The sequence below is a fragment of the Dreissena polymorpha genome, chromosome 3, assembly GCF_020536995.1.
Source record: "Dreissena polymorpha isolate Duluth1 chromosome 3, UMN_Dpol_1.0, whole genome shotgun sequence".
Classification (NCBI taxonomy): domain Eukaryota; kingdom Metazoa; phylum Mollusca; class Bivalvia; order Myida; family Dreissenidae; genus Dreissena; species Dreissena polymorpha.
The window spans coordinates 98,512,598-98,532,816 of record NC_068357.1 but is presented as its reverse complement, the minus strand read 5'-3'; the positions used below and the strand labels follow the sequence as shown (position 1 = coordinate 98,532,816).

General features: G+C 30.7%; 1 long non-coding RNA gene across 1 annotated transcript in view; it reads right to left on the bottom strand.

The window, feature by feature from the left end:
* Nucleotides 1–19,380, bottom strand: part of LOC127873610 (uncharacterized) — a 49,636-nt gene extending 30,256 nt beyond the window's left edge. Inside the window, exon 1 of the long non-coding RNA XR_008046287.1 lies at nucleotides 18,981–19,380. This is a non-coding gene — a long non-coding RNA (uncharacterized LOC127873610). The remainder of the gene's footprint in view (nucleotides 1–18,980) is intronic.
* Nucleotides 19,381–20,219: the final 839 nt, after the last annotated feature.

The following is a 20,219-nucleotide window of genomic DNA, read 5'->3' as shown; positions in this document are numbered from 1 at the left end:
AGTTTTTAATACACATGTATGTGTATTATTTAAAGTCTTCTTTAATTATAAAAATTCCACATCCTAATCCCTCCTTAATAATCAATAAATACAAATTAAGTAAAAGGGACCTCTAACAATACTTGCTGTATGTATTCAATCAAACTGCGTAAATATGCCGATAATTGTTTTTAAACACGACACATTCTTATAAAACCACTTACCGATACAGACATTTCAGTTGAAAGTATTCTTCTCTTCACTTGATATGTAATTTCGACATGTTGATTACTTCCTGTCCATAGTCTTCATACAACATATTATATTTCAACTTATATGTCAACAGACTGGTGATGCCTTAAAGGTCTATTTACACATCCAAAACATGACACAAATGAACTTATCCAACAAAATAATAATAATTAAAGCACCACGTTTCTGACAATGTATAAATTTAATTATATCATAGGCACACAATTCGAAAAGCTGCAACAGCAATTTTAAAGTCATGTTAATAAATACAAAGCAGCGTTATGTCGTTTCTTTAGACGTTAATTGTTTCTAAAAGCATTACAAAACACACACGCAAACTTGATAATAAAATATAATATGTAAACACATAAATGCAAGCGTTTGTTTTGAAACTGATTTGTTAAATCTCTATCTAAGTACGGTGTACATGTTGTGTACCGCGGTGATCAATAGAAACGATTGGTCGCACAACAGAAAATCGCGTGGGCGAACAGTAAGGATTTGCAGTTTGAGCCATTTTTATCAACGCCGATAGTGTTATGGAAACTGCAAAAAGTCCTTCCCCATATATTACAAAATGTATATGCATGCGTGTAAAATCAAAGGAGGTGAAAAGTTGACATTCGTTGATTTGCTTTTTATTTAAATTTTGCATTATGGAGATGTGTGAGGAGGCGTTGAATTGGAATTTACCGATCTTTCAACGTTTGAGTAGGCGTCGTCAATGGCTTTGGATCTAAAGCATAGGTACGTGGTGAAACTGGTCTATCTCAGCATATGTTTTATGCATTGTTAAACAAGCATCTTACGTCTGAAATAAGAAATCCTTTATATATAAAGGTCAAGTAAATATTAGCAATGCGTACAGAGCTCATCCCGAAAAACAGTTATTGTAATAACAATATATAATATCAACATCATGATGGTTCTTACATCTATTTTTTCGCCAAAGTATATATGGAGCACAATTTAACGGTTTAATTAAGATATTTGCGCCAAAGAAATTAAAATAAGTTTGAACTTATATAAGTAAAAAATGCAAATATATCAAATGAAAGATAACACACTGCCTGATTTATAATGTTTGAAGAAGTTTTGCACGCATTCTTAAAAAGTATGTTCTAGAAACAAGTACAGTCCATGAGAAATGATTGCTTTGTATTGTTCACTTGATGCTTGTTTTTAACTAATAAAAAGAATACTTTGGACTTGTTTTATTTTGATTAATTTAATAAATTAGAAAAAATATAGTTATTTTGTTTTTATATTTGTATATACGGATAAGTTTAGAAGTTGTGTGTCAAAAACAATAAGTGAATATTACACAAATAATACAGAGCGTTAAAGTTCAACAAAAACCGCTGCAAACATGTATTGAATTTAATAGTTTTAATGTTTTAAATTCTTTATTCACATTTATGAATTTTCTTACATACTAAAAGGTATTATATGTTGTTTTTTTATGTAAAAGGTATTTTTGTGAACGTCCCAAAACTGAGTATATTTTAAAACTAATTTTCATTCGGCATACAATTTTTCTGCCCTTTAATTTGTTTATATCTTTGACGGAAAGGACTCTTTTTTACATTGAACTTGTTTTAAATATTTATTGTATGCATTTATTTAAAACTCGGATTTTATCTTAGTAGTTTTCATATTTTTTAACGATTTCGTTATTAACATTGTATTCTGAGTCAATATTTGTGTATAAATGACGCAAAATTGTTTTTAGATATTTATAAATATTAATTAAAATTATATATTTAACGTGTCATAAGGATTCGCATCACGTAAATGATCTAACGTTTACGCCATATTTTGTGTATAGATGGTGATAATTCAACGTATTGGTAGACAATGTTTATAAGGCTGTTTATAAAATGTTATGTGTTGCAGGTATTTTTTGTTTGTTTTTTGGTTTTAAACATACACTTACAGCATTACAGAGTATATAAAAGGCGATTACAATTACGAGTTCACATGCAGTATATGCATACAAAATCAGCAATTTTGTCATTACAATTTATATCCAGAACAGATTTTTTTTAAATAATAATAATTTTACGAAAAATGAAATGAAAGTAACCTAGCCGATTGAATAGTTGCAATAACTATAAGAAAAGAATTGTGTTGCTCGAAAACACAATTTGAGTGTTTTTAAGAATGATCACATATTTAATTTGCTATTAGCGATATTTAAGCTAGTATATACGCTTGTTAACAGTATATATTTGTGTTATATCGATGTTAACGTATATTTTCTTGCTGTTATTTTAATCGTTTTACCCTGATATTGCGCATTAAATAAGGCTATAAGTGGAAGCATATTTATTTCAAATGTTGTTCTTAGTATAAGTGATTAACGTTTATTTCATGTAAGTATACAAACCCATCACCAAAGTCGTCCTTGCGCCAGCGAGTAGGTCATATAACAATAAATGTCTTAGTTTTTAAAAGATATATTATTTGCCTGTTCAGTTGTTTTTTATGCTTTAAGTGTTTATGCATGATTTACTGAGGATTTTGCTAATGAATCCAGCATACTTAAACAAAAAGAAAGTAAACATCCGTATCGCATATGCCGGCTACTTTGCTGGACACCCTCCACAAAATAACTTTAATGTTTTGAACTAGCCGTACACAACTCGATGCGACATAGAGTAGTTTGCATATTTAAAACCCTTTTTTATCACGCTTATGGACCAATATATACTGATGTAATTGTTTAAAGACAATGTGTGCACATGTGTTGTTATTGTTGTGTGCACATGTGTTGTTATTGTTGTGTGCACATGTGTTGTTATTGTTGTTGCTTTGTGTGTTAATAATCTGTGCAACGTTTTGTAATAAACCAACCCAACTTAACTTTTTAGTATATTTATAACTTAAATGTCCATATGTGGTGCTCCATCCACTTTGAGATGTTGTTGCTACAGTGTACGTAATCAATGGTTAAACGCAACTTTTGAATGTACATGCTAATGTTATAAAAACAATTAGTACGGAATATTTGTAGCCCATGAACGCTTTACACGTAATAGTTAAAATTACGCATTACGAAAATTAAGTGTGAGATAACAAAAGGGTCAATATCAATTATCCTGAAAGCTTTTAAGACAACATGCTTTGGAAAATATGTGTTTACTACTACGTGATAGTATGAATGTGTGTGACTGAATGTAAACAACTTAGGCACGCCTACGATAACAATTAACAATAATACACATATTTTATTATTTTGTACAATTCTGCACAATATACTTTGGAAGTTGATTGTGTTCGGGCATACGTGTTTAATGAGGAAACGTTAGATGTCAAAATGTCATTTTGTAAGCAAACATATTAGTTTATTGGTTGCTTTGATATGAATCGTCCAAATATCATAGATTTTTTTCATATTTTTTATTTGTGTCATATCAGTTTCAAATGTCCCTTCAATAAAGTATGCACATATACATGTACTTCAAAGCGTGTAACAGAGGACAACTATACAATAATTAACTACAATTAATAATTTATCATATGTGTATTAAGACATTATGGAGCGAAAATGTTCATATTTTAATAAAATCACAAAAAAACTCAATATTTTCATTGAAAAAGGGATTGCGTTAAATGACATTAAACACTTTTAAAATATGCGCATATTGCAAATTTTGGTGACTTGTAGTGTTCTTACAACATTTAAATTGTGAGCTGCTCAAAAATTCCACAATTGCGATCATTTGTAAAATTACAAGTAAGCGACATATTGTGATATTTCGCAAAGTATTCAAAGCTGCAACACACAGGTGAATATAATGAATATTTAAATAGCATCACAACTATGAGAAACGTTTAAAACTGGAAGAAGAATATGAAGGAAAAGAAAGCACTAAAACGTGGTTACAACTATCTAAACAACAAAGGCACTATTCGTTTTAAAGTCTTTTTTTTCATTTATTCGATCGTTTCAGGTTCTCAGAATGGCCATTAGGCTGACAAAAAATTTAAATGAAAGTCTGATTTACACAATTAGAAATGCAATATATTAAAATTAAGCGAATTCGCGTAAACTGAAATATTCAATTTCAATCAACTGGTTTTCTTAACAAATATATTGATCAAGACATAATTGTTATATTAAGAGTAATACAATAGTTGGAGGCTTACATATATATATATATATATATATATATATATATATATATATATATATATATATATATATTATTTATTGATTAATTAATTAATTAATTTATTTATTTATTTTTATTTTTTCAAAACAGTAAGTGTACAGAATTCTTATATTAAACGGCATAGGGCAACTATAGCAGCTATCATAAATTCTTTATATTAGATAATTAGTAATGTGACAAGGCCGCCCCATATCAAGTCATGTGACCGGATCGGCCGCCCCATATCAGGCCATGTGACCAGGCACCGCCCCATATCAGGTCATGTAACCAGGCTGCCCCATATCATGTAATGTGACCAGGTCTGCCGCCACATATGAGGTCATGTGAGCAAGAGCATTTTCTCGAGTATTTAGGATTATTTATAGTTACATGTGTAACTTTTTTTATCCCATTTTTACAATAAAAAAGTAAAAATATATATACAGAACACTTTCTACGCCTTTTGACATCATATTATTTGCAAGTTTGAGCAGATAGGACCTTTCTTTCCAGATACCCTGATGGATTATTTCAACATGTTATTGTTGGGCATTTGGTAAATGTACATATATTATCCGCGTTAATAAACACGGTTTTACACCACATGTTTTGTTAAGTTATTTTATTGCTTTAATAAATAATGAAAAATGCCTTCATGTTTGCTTTCTTTTGGTTCCTGAAAATAACTGAAAATACATTGCTGAAAAAAAGTAAAAAGGAAAAATAACAGTGTAAACTATTTATCGTCGCTGTCGTTCTGAAACCTCGTAGCTCCAAAATTTTCAAAATATTTGTTTCGTCTTTTCCGAATATATGAATTCTGGCGCGTGTTGTTTGCTATATCTCCTAGCTCTACGCCAATCAGAGCCCTTGAAAAAACCACGTGACGAAATGTTGTAGAATGATTGTTGGCTTTTTCCCCGGCGAAAAGTCGTAGCGACGCCATTTCACCTATATGTACGTCGTTTCGTTTGGACAAATTTGACAAAAACGTTTTTATAATTATTTTTATTTGCAACTACGAGGTTTCCTATCAGGACGAATTGTCGTACCTCATAAAAATGACAAAACTGTGGTGACAAAATATCGTAGCTACCATGTCTGACTGTCAGTATGACTCATCAGTATGACTTACGCGTCTACGGCTTATACTGTATTTTGCAGCTTCATTTGTTTGGTATTTTTACAGAATTTCAATTTCTAAAACATCGTTATAAAAAAATGAGACGTTTTTTCTCTCTCCCGAAAAGTTGGCATTTTGTAGCTACGAGGTTTGAAAACGACAGTGACGTTATGTATTCATTTATTATATTTGTCAATCTTTTACTTTAAAATGACGTCAATAGTGCCAAAATTTCGAAGACTCTGATCTTGTGGATAATATAATTTTTATCGATAATTTACATCGTTTGAGTTTACGAATAAGAAGAATAATATTTTCCCATAATGCAATGTAATGAACGATTTCACACACTGTAAGTGTGTCCGATAAAATCGAGTGTGTTTGGCGGTTGTCCGTCATTCAGCTTTGGGCAGTCGAACTGTAAATACATATATTTTCATAGAAAAATAAAACAATCTTTAATTCTAATATTTCGCCCAAATGGGCTTTATCAAAGTTTACAAATATCAATGTACTACATATTTATAACTGTCATGTACATCAATAAAGTAAATGTTTTACAACGTCAAATATGACAGGAAATGACGTCATGACGTTAATACATTACCATATGATATACAACCGCGTCAAAAAAATAACATACTGATGACAAATGATGGTCTGATGGTATGCGTATATATGTCTGTATATGTATAAACACAATACATTATAATTTAACTTCATTTAAAAGAATGGAAATTAGAATTATTATAATTAATTAATTATTAATCATTTCAGTATGTTTTAATGTTGATAAATATAGTCAATAAGAATTAATGTTTAGATATTGTATTAATATTGATGACTACAAAATAATAATTTTGATGTTGTGAATTTTATTTTAAGGGTGGTACAGTCAATATCTGTATTAGTATTATAGTAAATATTGTTATCATTAACATAGTTATTGTTGTTGATATAACAATATAATAGTATAGTTATTATTATTATTATTATCAAAATCATTTACAAGAATTTACAATGGGCAGGAATTTCTGATCAAGTATAAGAACCATACAATATTTTTTCATCAGTATGTTATTTATTTTGGCGGTATTGTATATCACAAGGTAATGTATGACGTCATGGCGTCATTTCCTGTCATATTTGACGTTGTAAAACATTTACTTTATTGATGTACATGACAGTTATAAATATGTAGTACATTGATATTTGTAAACTTTGATAAAGCCCATTTGGCCGAAATATCAGAATAAAAGATTTTTTTTCTATGAAAATGTATATCTTTATCACCACTGGATAGGAAACTTTGTAAAGACAAAGTTAAATTTTGAGTTTGATTTCTGTTGTGTACCTTATTTATAATTTAGGTATTGATGAACTTAGAGATGAAAAGCAAAATAGGCGTTTTATCACATGCCATACCCTGTTTCCCATGTAATATAACCATTACGAATATTTTTATCTTACACATGTGTAATATACTTTTTAAGCGTTTTCATTTGCTTAGTTATAGTTCGATTGACCAATCGCATTTTGTTATTTTGCTGAAATGACGTTGCAACGTCAAATGACGTAACAAAATGTAAACAACATTCGGGATTTATCATTATGTTTGCGTAAATATTTATGTAATTTGCTCATTTAAAAGCATGTGATAAAAAAGATCTGACACTCGTTGTCATCTCAATACATATTTTATTAAACTCGTCCAGGAACTTCGTTAGTAAGGTCGCCAAAGGCTCGCTTACTAACAAAATTCTTGAACTCGTTTAATAAAATATGGTATGACATGACAACTCGTGCCAGATTCTATATATATTGTATATGTGTATGATTGAAATGTACATGTACATAACATCAGCTTTGTAAATATTTTTTAAAATTATTTTATCATTTTGATGTTTGCCATATTTGATGCAGACAGTAGACTGTCCAGATGCTTTACCAAAAATAGAACATGTATTGATAATTATTTAAGTCTTGTTTTGCAATAAGTGAGAAAATACATTGCATTTTATATGAGATTCGAATATATCAAGTGAAGGAAGTGGTATTTGAGTAAAGAACATTATATTGAAATTTTTTTTTTTACGTGAAACATGTTGACATACACTAAGTTCACGTTATAACGCATTACACAAAAGAAATAAATTGAAAGTCGATGTATTTACTTTATTGTTTGGAGTTACAGATCTTTTTCCAATTTTGATTTCATATGGAAATTATTCTAAACAAAACACGTATGATGAACTTGCTGAACGGTGACGCAATGGCAAGTATTATCTTAAGTATTTTTATCTTGCGGAAGTACAAGTGTGCACGATTATAAGAAAATGTTAATGAATGTAAATGTTTATAAGCAAACCTTCACAAAATCGTTTCTGTATAATAAAACATTTGCTTGGTATAATTTACGTCACACGAATACTACGTGTAACCTAAAATCGAATACATAAAAAATAACAACTGTCAAGTACTGTATCTAAACATATAGAGAATGTTGTTCAATAACCGACATCATTTCTTTATTAGTACTCGACCAGAGTTCGATAGCAAAATCACGTTATTTTAATTACTCGTAAGCGTCATATGCAAGTACTAAATGCACATTCTTACGACAGTATGACCGTCACTAACAACTGCCCATTGACTTAGATTAACGGTCATTTGAGAATGGACATAGACAAATTGTAATGACTGTTCAGGACTCAGTCAAACATGTCCGTTCTTTTACACATACAATCTTGTACCTGACGACTTTCCTCGACTACAATTACTCATTCGTTATCGCCCATCAGTGATGAATGCATTGTTCTACCCGTTTAAAATTCCTTTTTAATATGAAAACGATTATGACATTAGGGCAATGGTGTCCTTTTACAAGTTCATTCCACAAAATTATTCAATAATGTGTTTATGTATAATAAATACATACAAGGTTTTTATAGATGTATTTAATTTCCCGTTAAAAACATAAAAACATCTTTAATGAAACGGACTCACTTTTCGTCATTTAAGAGGCGATATATTATTTTTTTAAACTATATTTGTTAAGTCATTTTTCGGGGGTAAAAAAAAGGTGGCATCAATTTTCCAAAGGTAGCAAACCTTCAAAAGCAGGAAAAACATGCGTTCATGAGTTAATACATTAATTATCGGCTGTCTTGCAATTAACAATAAAACGTCGATGACACCAGTGGAAATTCTACCCTTTTCACTGATTTACATAAGAAAATTGAACATTAACCTTTATATTTACCGCTATATTGCCATTAAAGGCACCTCAGATGGTGTGGTGGTGGGGAAACAATAATGAGCGTCTAGAAGACGATGATCGACTAACCGTTACTCACTACTGTGTATATCTTATTACATAACACATTAAATAGTCATTAAAATGATTCGCTACTAGACTGAAAAGAATCAGATCCACATATAAGTTACAATGAAACATAAAATTACATAAACATAATTGCTGACAATATTGTACATGTTAATGGCAGAGAAGTGAAAATACGATTTTTAAGAGGAGTTTGCTACAAACAAAAAGGCGACGCGAAAAGTCATAGGCTTGGGCCCTTGTTTTTTCTACGACATAAGAAAACTTATCTGGCACACAATAAAAATTGTCACAAATTTAGACCTTAATATCTGTACCGGGAATATAGGAGCCTATATTGAAACCATGACTTATACTCTATGCTAAAAATTATTAATCAACGGAAACAAACTTGTAGATTAATATTCAAGACCTTTCTAGACAGATGAAATTACAGTAGGTCTAACATGGAGCACATGTCATTTTACGAGACTTCTTTCAACAAAATCATTTGATTTTATGAATAGATGTTGACCATTACAGTTAAGGGTATTTTTATTATAGTATTATAGGCACAATTACATATAATTTACATATTATTAATAGAATGTCACCATTTAGTAAATACTATTGAAAGGTAGGCGGGACAAAAGTTCAACAGCCATTTTAAAGTTGTGATCGACATTTGCCTAATGAATTGAATCGAAGACTAAATATTTTTATACAGAGCGCTTAAATATAATAAATACAATATGTATGTCATTATATAAATGAATGCAGCATTATGTTCATGACACGCAAAATTTATATGAATCGGTATTATCTTTAATTCTAATGGTTTCGTCAGAAGTTGCCATTCCCTAAATTTAGAACATTTGCACGATTCTGTTTGGAATAGATTTTTCCGCTGCATAGTGATCTAGAAAAAGCTGGGTCAAAGACTTCCAAGTCAGGTTCGAGGAAAAGAAGGTTTTTACTAATTATATAGTGACATAGTTTAATATTACAAATAATGTATGTTTAATGTCGCTAACAACAAAGCATTAAAGGCTAATATTAATGCCCATGTATGTGACTTACATATCACATAATTTGCATTAAATTCGTGTATGAAACAAGTGGCATTTGTCATCAAAGAAATCACGCAAAAAAGCATATTAACCATATTGCTTCATAGCAGTTAAAGGACCTAAGATGTATGCGTTGTGGCGAGCCCGTTAATGACTATTCTATTTGAACGTGACATTTTATCTCGGAAACAAGGATGCATCGCACATCGAACAAAATATAAATTAATCGTGTTTTGGTGTCATTATTTAACAGTATAGTTATGTAACATTTTAAGCACGCAGCGAATACGTGGAATATAAAATAAATGAAATATGTACATGCACATTGCTATAATTTTGATGTGCCGCTATTCGTGTATTAAAACGACGTTTGTGTGAAGGGCAATCGTTTCATAAAATAAAAACATAAGTTGATGTTGAAGTTGCTATTTGTATAATTATGGTCGGCGTAAGGTAATTGCTTATATAAGAAATGCTTATCACATTGTTTGTCCCCCAACCGTATTACTTCCAAATATGTTATATTGAAATACTTGATTTTGATAACCTGATTATGTAAATGGAAACGGACAATATCATATATATCTAACCAACACATAATTGCATATTAGAGAATCATACTAATTTGTCATTATAATATTGTCTATTTTTTAACTATAATTTTGATGCGTGTATGTATGTACGTCGGTTATTATTACGATATACTAATTTATAACTTCTGCACGCTACAACGAGTTTAAACTAAGTATTGTGTACTTATTTAATTGTTCACAAATATAATCCAATGTCAATTTATGAACACGTGCTTGTGTATTCTAATGACTGACACCATGACATTGGTTATAAACCCATTAAAATAATACATATCACAAACAGTGAATCTAACGATGTAAACATTTACTTAACGAACACCGGCCAAAAAAGATTTGTCTTAGAATTGTGATGATACAATAGAGTTATACTTGGTTTTATAATAACATAACATTTATATGTTTTGAATGTATCCATAACTAATTGCTATGGAAGTAATATGCTAAATAAATGACTCGACAAGAAAGACAAACCACATCTACATTTTGAATGTAACATAACATACACATCAGTTCTTCATGACTAAATAACGGAATTTCTTTGTAATGCCACATGGCTTCGTTGTTTTATCCAAATTCGAAAAGCTAACACATTTCTCATTACGATTAATGTGTATTTCATCATAAAAAAAAGTTTGGCCATATGTCGGACCTCTACGGATTTCTTGACTAGAAAGCAAAAACAAAAAATGTGAAAAAGTGAATATTTCATTTATTTTTGGAGTATATCATATGATTACAGCTCATGTTTTATTTCGCACGCAGTATTATAAACATAATTGGTTTTACAGCAGTCTGTATATTCCTAGTGGTCAATGTCTTTTTATGAATTTGGCATCTACCTTAACGGTTATTTTAAACCGTTGTTACCTATATTACATCGAATTGGTCGAAACAATATGTAAATGATATAAACAGTAAACAAGCATCTATTTGTATTCAACTGAAAAAAAGTTACACAAATATATCAAACTTAAACAAGGCAAATATAGAAATTGCTGTGGACATTTGTGGCCTGGAATCGTGACAGATTCCACTGGAATACAAATAACATAACATAAGAGTTTAAATTTCTATTCTGTTTGTAATTTAATTACATTATCCTAGAAAATGATTGATGTATATTAAAGTTAAGGAATAACCCTCTGTTTGTTTATAGTGACGAAAACACTGATAGGTTGTATGTCGCAGTGGTAAAGTGAATATGGTGTCTGCCTTGCGATAGAGAGGTCAATGGTTCAATCCCCACTGTGGGAGCGTTCTTTAGATTTCCTCTATAGACACCAATTACTGGTTCTAGTCCCGCGAAACGGACTCGATAGCGTTTCAAATAAGCCATATGTTTTCTATGCAATCGAGCTAAAGTAAATAGGTTTGAACTTAAAACAGAAAAGATTTACTAAAAAGGTGTCAAAAAGTAGAATGTCATGTGTGTTTTAGCACACACAAAGATTATGTTTAAGAATCACATATATATTCATTTCACTTAAACATGACAAATAGGTATAGTTTAGTCAATTTTCATCTCTAAGAAATAAAAAGTTAACAAAAAATTCAAATGTTTGTGTTATATCATATCTTTTAATGTACGTGTAACAATATAAACGTTATCTGGGGATGCGGCACTACTGTTTTATTTATTTGGTTAATCTACTATAAATAAAATTGTATCTGATTTAGGTTTTTAAACATGGTCACCTCAACTGTTATCAATATATTTAGCATGATATATGTTAACCATCCTAGACGAATAATATATTGATACCGGATACGTTATGCAGCATCATATTAAAGACGAATATCGCACTTTTTTTTAATAACTTACTCTCTTTCGATGTTAATACTTATTAAATGATAAACCAGTCATAACTTGACATCATTAACATTGCATTTCAATAAATATGCAAAAAAACCTAAACTGAGATTTGGTTTGTTCATTATCCCCCGCCATAGGCAGAGGGATAGTGTTTTGGCGTTGTCCGTCCTTCCGTCCGTCGGTCTTTCCGTCCGTCCGTCCGTCCGGAGCCATATCTTGGAAGTGCTTTAGCAAATTTCATTGAAACTTGGTATAAGTATATATATAGATAGAAGGATGATGCACGCTAAATGGCATTGTACCCCATCTGTTAATAACAGAGTAATGGCCCTTTTTATCTTGAAAAAATGCTCACTTTTGTGTCCAGAGCCTTATCTTGGAAAGGCTTCTTTATGGCGGATTACATTTAAACTTGGTATGAGTATATATATGGATAAGAGGATGCTGCACGCCAAATGGCATTGTACACCATCTGTTAATAACAGAGTTATGGCCCTTTGTATCTTGAACAAAAATGCTCACTTTTGTGTCCGGAGCCATATCTTGGAAGTGCTTTGGCGGATTTCACTGAAACTTGGTATGAGTGTCAAGAAGCACATATGCGGGGGATATCAATTCAACGAATTTGCTTGTTACTATAGTTATATGTGTCAAAATATCATTTTAACGATGTCCTCAAACTAGATATTTTGTATGATGTAAACAAAAGAAGGTTTAAGCCCACATGTTTGCCCAGGTGCCAAGACATCGTGGGAGTATACTGGCGCCTTAATGTATTGGGCAGTCACATATGTCACATATATGTATTATGTAAGAAGTAAAAGTATTTATAAATCCAAAATATATGTTATTTTAACACGAATACGCATCACATAGATTTGAAAAATGCTTCAATGTGTTTTGAAGATTATTTATAGACAAGTATGATAATCGATTACAGATTCAAAATATCATTTTTGATTTTTGTTAAAAGGTTGGAAACAACAGGCAGACGCTGAATGACTGTGGAATTCCTACTTCAAAATATATATATTTAATTAAATGTGCACAGAGTGTAAATATGCTAAAGTTAAGTATTATTTTTATGAAGTTAATATTCGGACGTTGATTAAAAAAGCTACCGCTAGTATCCATAAGTTTGGGTACACTATTATACTTCAAACAACTCATTGCGTATTAAGCTAAACTCAGTTGTTTCGACGAACGTACTAAAAATATACGCATATATCATTCAAATATCCGTTTGGTCTCCGGAGGCATACTTCTACATTTTAAGGACCACCTACATAAAACAGTGCATATGTACTATATTTTAACCCTGTTGTACTCGTTCTGCTAAGGTTACAAACAGCTTAACAACGATACAAGAGAAAAGAATATCAATCGGACATAATTTGTATTTACATTATTTTGTATTTTGTATGTTCGTGTTAAAATAAGTATTGACGCAAACGAGAGTTTACATAAACATTAGTTATAACGTTGGCTTAAAATTTTGAAAGTTTTCCTTTGTTTAAAAGAAATTGCTTCCTTTCACATGTTAGGTCAAACATATAATACATTTAAGGTTACATAATGTTTAGCTGAACAGTAAACAATATTTTGTTAAATTATTTTAATACTGTACCTTTCTTAATTAATATGCAAAATTATCATTAAATGCTGTATGGCATAAATATATTTTATAAATATCAAATTAAGGTTTACATTAAAATAATATTAAGGTCGTAAATGGCTTATGTAAAATTGGAATCCAACTGCACTTATTTTCAAAGTGTGTCATTTAATAATAAACAAGAAAATAACAAATGCCGCGCAGAATACATTGATGTTTACTTTTATTTTAAGCATATTGTGCTTTGACAACAAAGGATAAAAATACGTTCGATTGCCTGATAAAATGAATCTTACCTTAAATAGTATATATTTTGTAAACATATTTTTGGAATAAGATGGTCCTGCGATGGATGCAACAATCAGCAAAAGTCAAACATCCAAAGTTAGATAACATTCTGAATGCGAACGCTACCGTTAATTTATAATGTATTCAATATTTTACAGTTAGAAATCATGTTCATATTGTGAAAAAAAAACTTTATAATTATATTTTAAGTTGTTACTATCTTTTTCTCAAATTTATTTTCAATATTTTTTTATTGAAAAGGTTTCATTTATTTAATCTCGGTTCATGCTAAAAATGGCAATTTAAGCGAAATAAAGAAAACAATACATTGAAAGATACAAAATTGAACATATTATACAGCAAACATTTGATTGATTTATATTTTTTTTAAATTGAGAGAATATTGAAAAGTTATACAACGCATACTAACACAATTTAAACATTGATCATAGGGGATAAACAGGCAATATTTAAATGTACAAACGCGAAGAACATGTTGAATATAAATACTGTGTCACTTACCAAGAATACTTAAAATAAAAAATATATAATAACTAACATAAATGTCCGGAATATACACGTTTTCATGTTCTACTTAATTAAATAGCAAAAGTAACATACCTTGTTTTTCTTTTTATAAATTCTTAAAACTTGTGCAGACAAGCAAAGTGACATTAAAGATATCTGATTGGTCACTAAATTAAATTGTATAAGTGTTGGAAAAAATAAAATAGAATAAAAGTAAATAAATAAACATGTTATAAAACTCACAAAACTAGATCTTATTTTATCTTCATGCCGGTCCCACATTGACATACTTGAGGATGTATGTTATATTGCATTACAATATAATATAATATAATATAATCATGAATATAATATAATCATGAATATAATATAATGTTATAATGGATATATAATATGATATAATATGATATAAAATAATTTTATATAATACAATATAATATAATATTAAATAATATAATTCATTGGTAACATAAATATAGTATAATATTAACGTATTTTGAATATAATATCATATAAAAGTATCATGAATATTATATTGTATAATATAATATATTATATTATATAAATGAATCTAATATAATAATGAACATAATATAGTATAACATAATGTAACATAATGTAATGATATGATATGACATGACATGACACACCATAACATAACATGACATGACATAACATTCCATTACATAACATTACATTAATTTACAGCATATATTATATATTATTATATTATATTATATTATATTATGGTAGATGAAACTTTGTTCAAAACGACACTATATATCTCATTGCGAATGTTATAATATACATCAAACAATATTCCACTGCACCGGAATAACTGTTATTAATGGACGAAATTGCGCGATTAATTGTAAACCATAATCTTGACCATTTCAATATTTCAACTCAATATAACGCTTACATGTAATCGAACCCAACTATTGACTATATGTTCACACAAACGTTAATTGTTAATTCAGTATCATTTAAAGTTTGATGTGTTTTTTTACCATATGAAATTGTAAACGCGTTGGGTTTACTATTTTCAATAAAACATTTCTTAAGTGCGCCTCTTTGGAAACTCATTTTGCATTATATCTGTATTGTTAGATAATGTTTTCATTGACTATATATATATAATTAATGTTAATGTTAATGTTTTCACTGACAATATATATATATATATATATATATATATATATATATATATATATATATATATATATATATATATTGTCAGTGAAAACATTAACTAACGTTATTACATATACTTACGTTATTTTTGCGTTCAAAATATTTCAGCGTTAAAATTATGGTAACTGATCCTTTCTTAATTATTTATAGTTTTGAAAAAGACATGTCAATTAGGATCTTTGGTTTATTTTCAAAATTTATAATAATACTAATCAGAAAAAATGGAGTACTAAACAATGTGTATTATTGTAATATAACCGTTTTTTGCTTCTCCTGAAAATTTTATAATATGTCACACTGCTGATTAAGAAAATGTTCTGCTCGCATTTAAAATAATATGTGGTTATTATGTGTCATTCATAATAAGGGTAATTGTAGGTTGACCAAGAAATATTTAGTATTCTTTGCAAAATTACGATCTATTTTTCCTTCGTATAAATAATGGATAAGAATTACGTATTGCATTATTTTTAAACTACATTTTTTCTCTATACCTGTGAGTGAGATGTACACTGCTATAACAAAATTGTGTTATTTGGTCACATCTAAATGAGAAAGACAAAAAATCACGTATGACAAATATCAGATGTACCTTACGGCAGCTCTTTGCTTATTCCGCATAATACTAAAAAAATAGCTAAAAAATTAATGTTGCATTATGAGATTGTATTTCAATCGTGAAACAAACATGTCATTGTCGCGTAAATGTTCTGTTCAAGAATTAGACGTGCATGTTCAATTATACAGCTCTGGGTTTTAGCCATCAAGAAATTAAATTGCTATTCAATGGAAGTAGATTTTTTTAATTACTGTTACATTTCCATTGCAACGTTTTAATGTTAATGTTTGTTAATTTATCTACGAGAGACTTCATGATCTGGCAATACTATTTTGGGGTTCTGTTAGCCTTTAATCTGGTTAAAGCGTCTAATGATTTGCTTTGCCTGTTCCAGGCTTTTACATTTTAAGTGGAATGTTGTACACATTGTCCTGTAATGTATAGGACTTGCCTTGAATTAGGACAATGGATGCCTATAAGAATTCTCTAATGATAATGCTTCTGGAGTTTCATTATTTCTATATTTGATATTAAGAAAAATGTATGGCGTCGATTACATCGTTTCTTCTGTCAATTAATATCCCAAACGAATGTCACAATAAACAATGGTCCATTTGTTCAAGTGTTATACAGTTTAATTGCTAGTCAACAATCAGTTTGGTATTGGCGCCACACGGACTGTCCAATATTGCTCATCGACATATGTATTTAAAGTAGTCGCCATAATTAATGGTAAAGAAATTGTTATCATGGCGATTCATTTGTATAAGTTAAATAAAAATGTAAAGCAGTCGCGATTTTTAATGATCAAAACTTGTTTGCATTCATTTGTATCTATCTTATGAAACTTAGTTGTGAAACGAGGAAATTTTGACATGATGCAATGTTCTTGACATATATTGTTTGACCTAGTATGTTTGTTTATGCTTTGCTATTATTCTTTCAGAATGTGCGTTTGTCAATTGTTCTGTACTTCACATTAAATGGGACCCTATGTAAAATCATCCAAAACAGCGTTACTGCACAATTTGCATATATCTGCGGTATTATTTTTACCTAATTCGGAAATCCAGCTGAAAGGCTGATTCATTCGACAGATACAAATTAAGCATTTGGTCAGTTCATCGTCATGTTCATGACGAACACAATAATACGAGGCATGTATTACATGTGCTTAGCTTTGATTAAATTAATATATTGCTTACTTGCTCGCACTTGTATTATTAAATCGTTTTACAATGTTTTTATATACACAAGACATCGAATGCTTGTAAGGACATTAACCCATTTATGCCTAGTGGACTCCCCCATCCTTCTAAATTGGATCAATTTATTTCCAAAATTAGGGATGTCTAGTATATTTATTTCTATATTTAGCATATTTCTTACATAAACTCCTTTAAGCAAACAGCGCAGACCATGATGAGACGCCGCATCATGCTGCGTCTCATCTGGGTGTACGATGTTTGCCAAGGCCTTTTTTCTAGATGCTAGGCATAAAGGGTTTATTCATATAATAAGTTTCCTTTAACTTGCTCTCATATACATGAAATTACTCATGTCTATTGTTATGTCCCTTTTAACATAAACGCGTATTGTCAAGATTAATAATACATACGAAAGGGCGTTATCAATGAACAATGCTTAAACGTGCACGAAATTCCAGTTGGAAACATCGATTTTGTCTGTAGAGCTCTATGTAGCTCAAATCGTTTTTTTCCCGATAAAATTGGCCATCAACGCAAAGGCATGTGAGCGAATCTAAAAATAGTCTTGGTGCCAATGCATATAGTAACATTGATCAACGCTCTCCGCGGATGCAATAACGCTATGAGCAGCCGCAGCGTCATAGATTGCGGATCGCCTGAGATCGACCAATACTGTTCATAAAACCTTCGCTGATAGAAAATCGGCGGTTTAATGAATGAGAAAGAAAATAAAACAATATGAATGACGCGAAGTCCTACATGGATTGTCAATGAGTCCTTCACTGTAAAACATGAATGAATATAGCTACGTTAAAAACTGCTCGTCGCTGATGATTCATTCATCGACTTTCATGACTTGGTATTTGCCTGTTTTAATTGGATTTTCCGCTACAAAAATTGAACGTACAATAACTTGGTCACAGATTGCTTGTGTGCGATACGTACATAAATTCAAATGCTGTAACTGTATGCGTTCCAGGTTGCAATACATAGGTATAATGAAACTCAAGATACATTATCAGGAGAGACTTTGTTATAAATACTCTTTCATTTAAGACAAGTTACCAATACGTTTCTGATTATTTAACTATTGTGCTAGTAGCATATTAGACGAAGGTATGCCCGTTTTGTTCTTATTTATTTACAAGATTCTTCATCAAAACCAGACATATAAGCACAAACGCAAAAAAGAGATTCGAGCAACTAAACAATAATTTGAGCAAACAGAATAACATAATTAATGCATTAAAAACCAAACGTTACTCTTCTGTATCCTTACCTTTTAGAATTAAATAATAAATAAATCCAATATATGTATGTTAATCCAATAAATCACATAGACCAAGAGTTCGAAATAAAGTGAGGCACACACTACGGTTGCTATGAGCATCGATCCCTTTTCAAACACCTACGCACATTGGTTGCCACGGGCAACGGTATTTCGCGAACTTCTGACGTACATTCTAAACGTTCAAGTCGATGACCTTTGCCATTGTAGACGTCAGCGTGTTGCTATTACTCATCTTGTTAGTCCCCAGATACTTGAACAAAAAAACATATAACTTGCTCACTCCCCTTTTCTCGTTTACTGATCGGCTTCCAAATTCTGGAAAGCGTTTATCAATTTCCTTGTTGCGCATCTCGTAACCTATTCTTAGCCGTTTTATTGATCATCGCGCTATTTTTAGAGAGCTATAATAATGCTCTGTCTAAATCTGCCTGGTGTAGGATAGTTTTTTCCCCCTCTCGCATATTTCTACCAACGTTCTTGTTCTTTCAGGTGGATAAACACACTTAGTCCGACACCTGGACTGATTCTGCCTGCGCAATACTTTATTTCAGAATAGCTAGATCTCTGACAATTTTATTTCGATTTCAACTGTGCTTCCCGTCTCGAATAGTAGAAGTAGTAGTAGTAGTAGTAGTAGTATAAGTAGTAGTAGTTGCTGTTGTTGTTGTTGTTGTAGTAGTAGTAGTAGTAGTAGTAGTAGTAATATTAGTAGTAGTAGTAGTAGTAGAAGTAGTAGTAGTAGTAGTAGTAGTAGTAGTAGTAGTAGTAGTAGTAGTAGTAGTAGTAGTAGTAGTAGTAGTAGAAGTAGTAGAAGTAGTAGTAGTAGTAGTAGTAGTAGTAGTAGTAGTAGTAGTAGAAGTGGTAGTAGTAGTAGTGCTCATTTGGTTATTGTCGACCTGAAATGGCCCAAAAGTAACCCGGGGTTGACTAGAAGCCGATTCATGTCACCCTGGGGTGACTTCAAGCCGACGCTAGTCGGGGTTGACTAGAATCGGCTTCATGTCACCCCAGGGTGACATGAATCGGCTTGAAGTCACCCCAGTTTGACATAAATCGGCTTCTAGTCACCCCCTTTGACTTGAAGCCATTTCAGGTTGACAATGACCCAATGCGCTCATTGGGTGACATGGGGTGACAACAGTATTTCGCGAAATTCTGACGTACATTCTAAACGTTAAAGTCGATGACCTTTGCCCTTGTAGACGTCAGCGTGTTGCTAGTACCCTT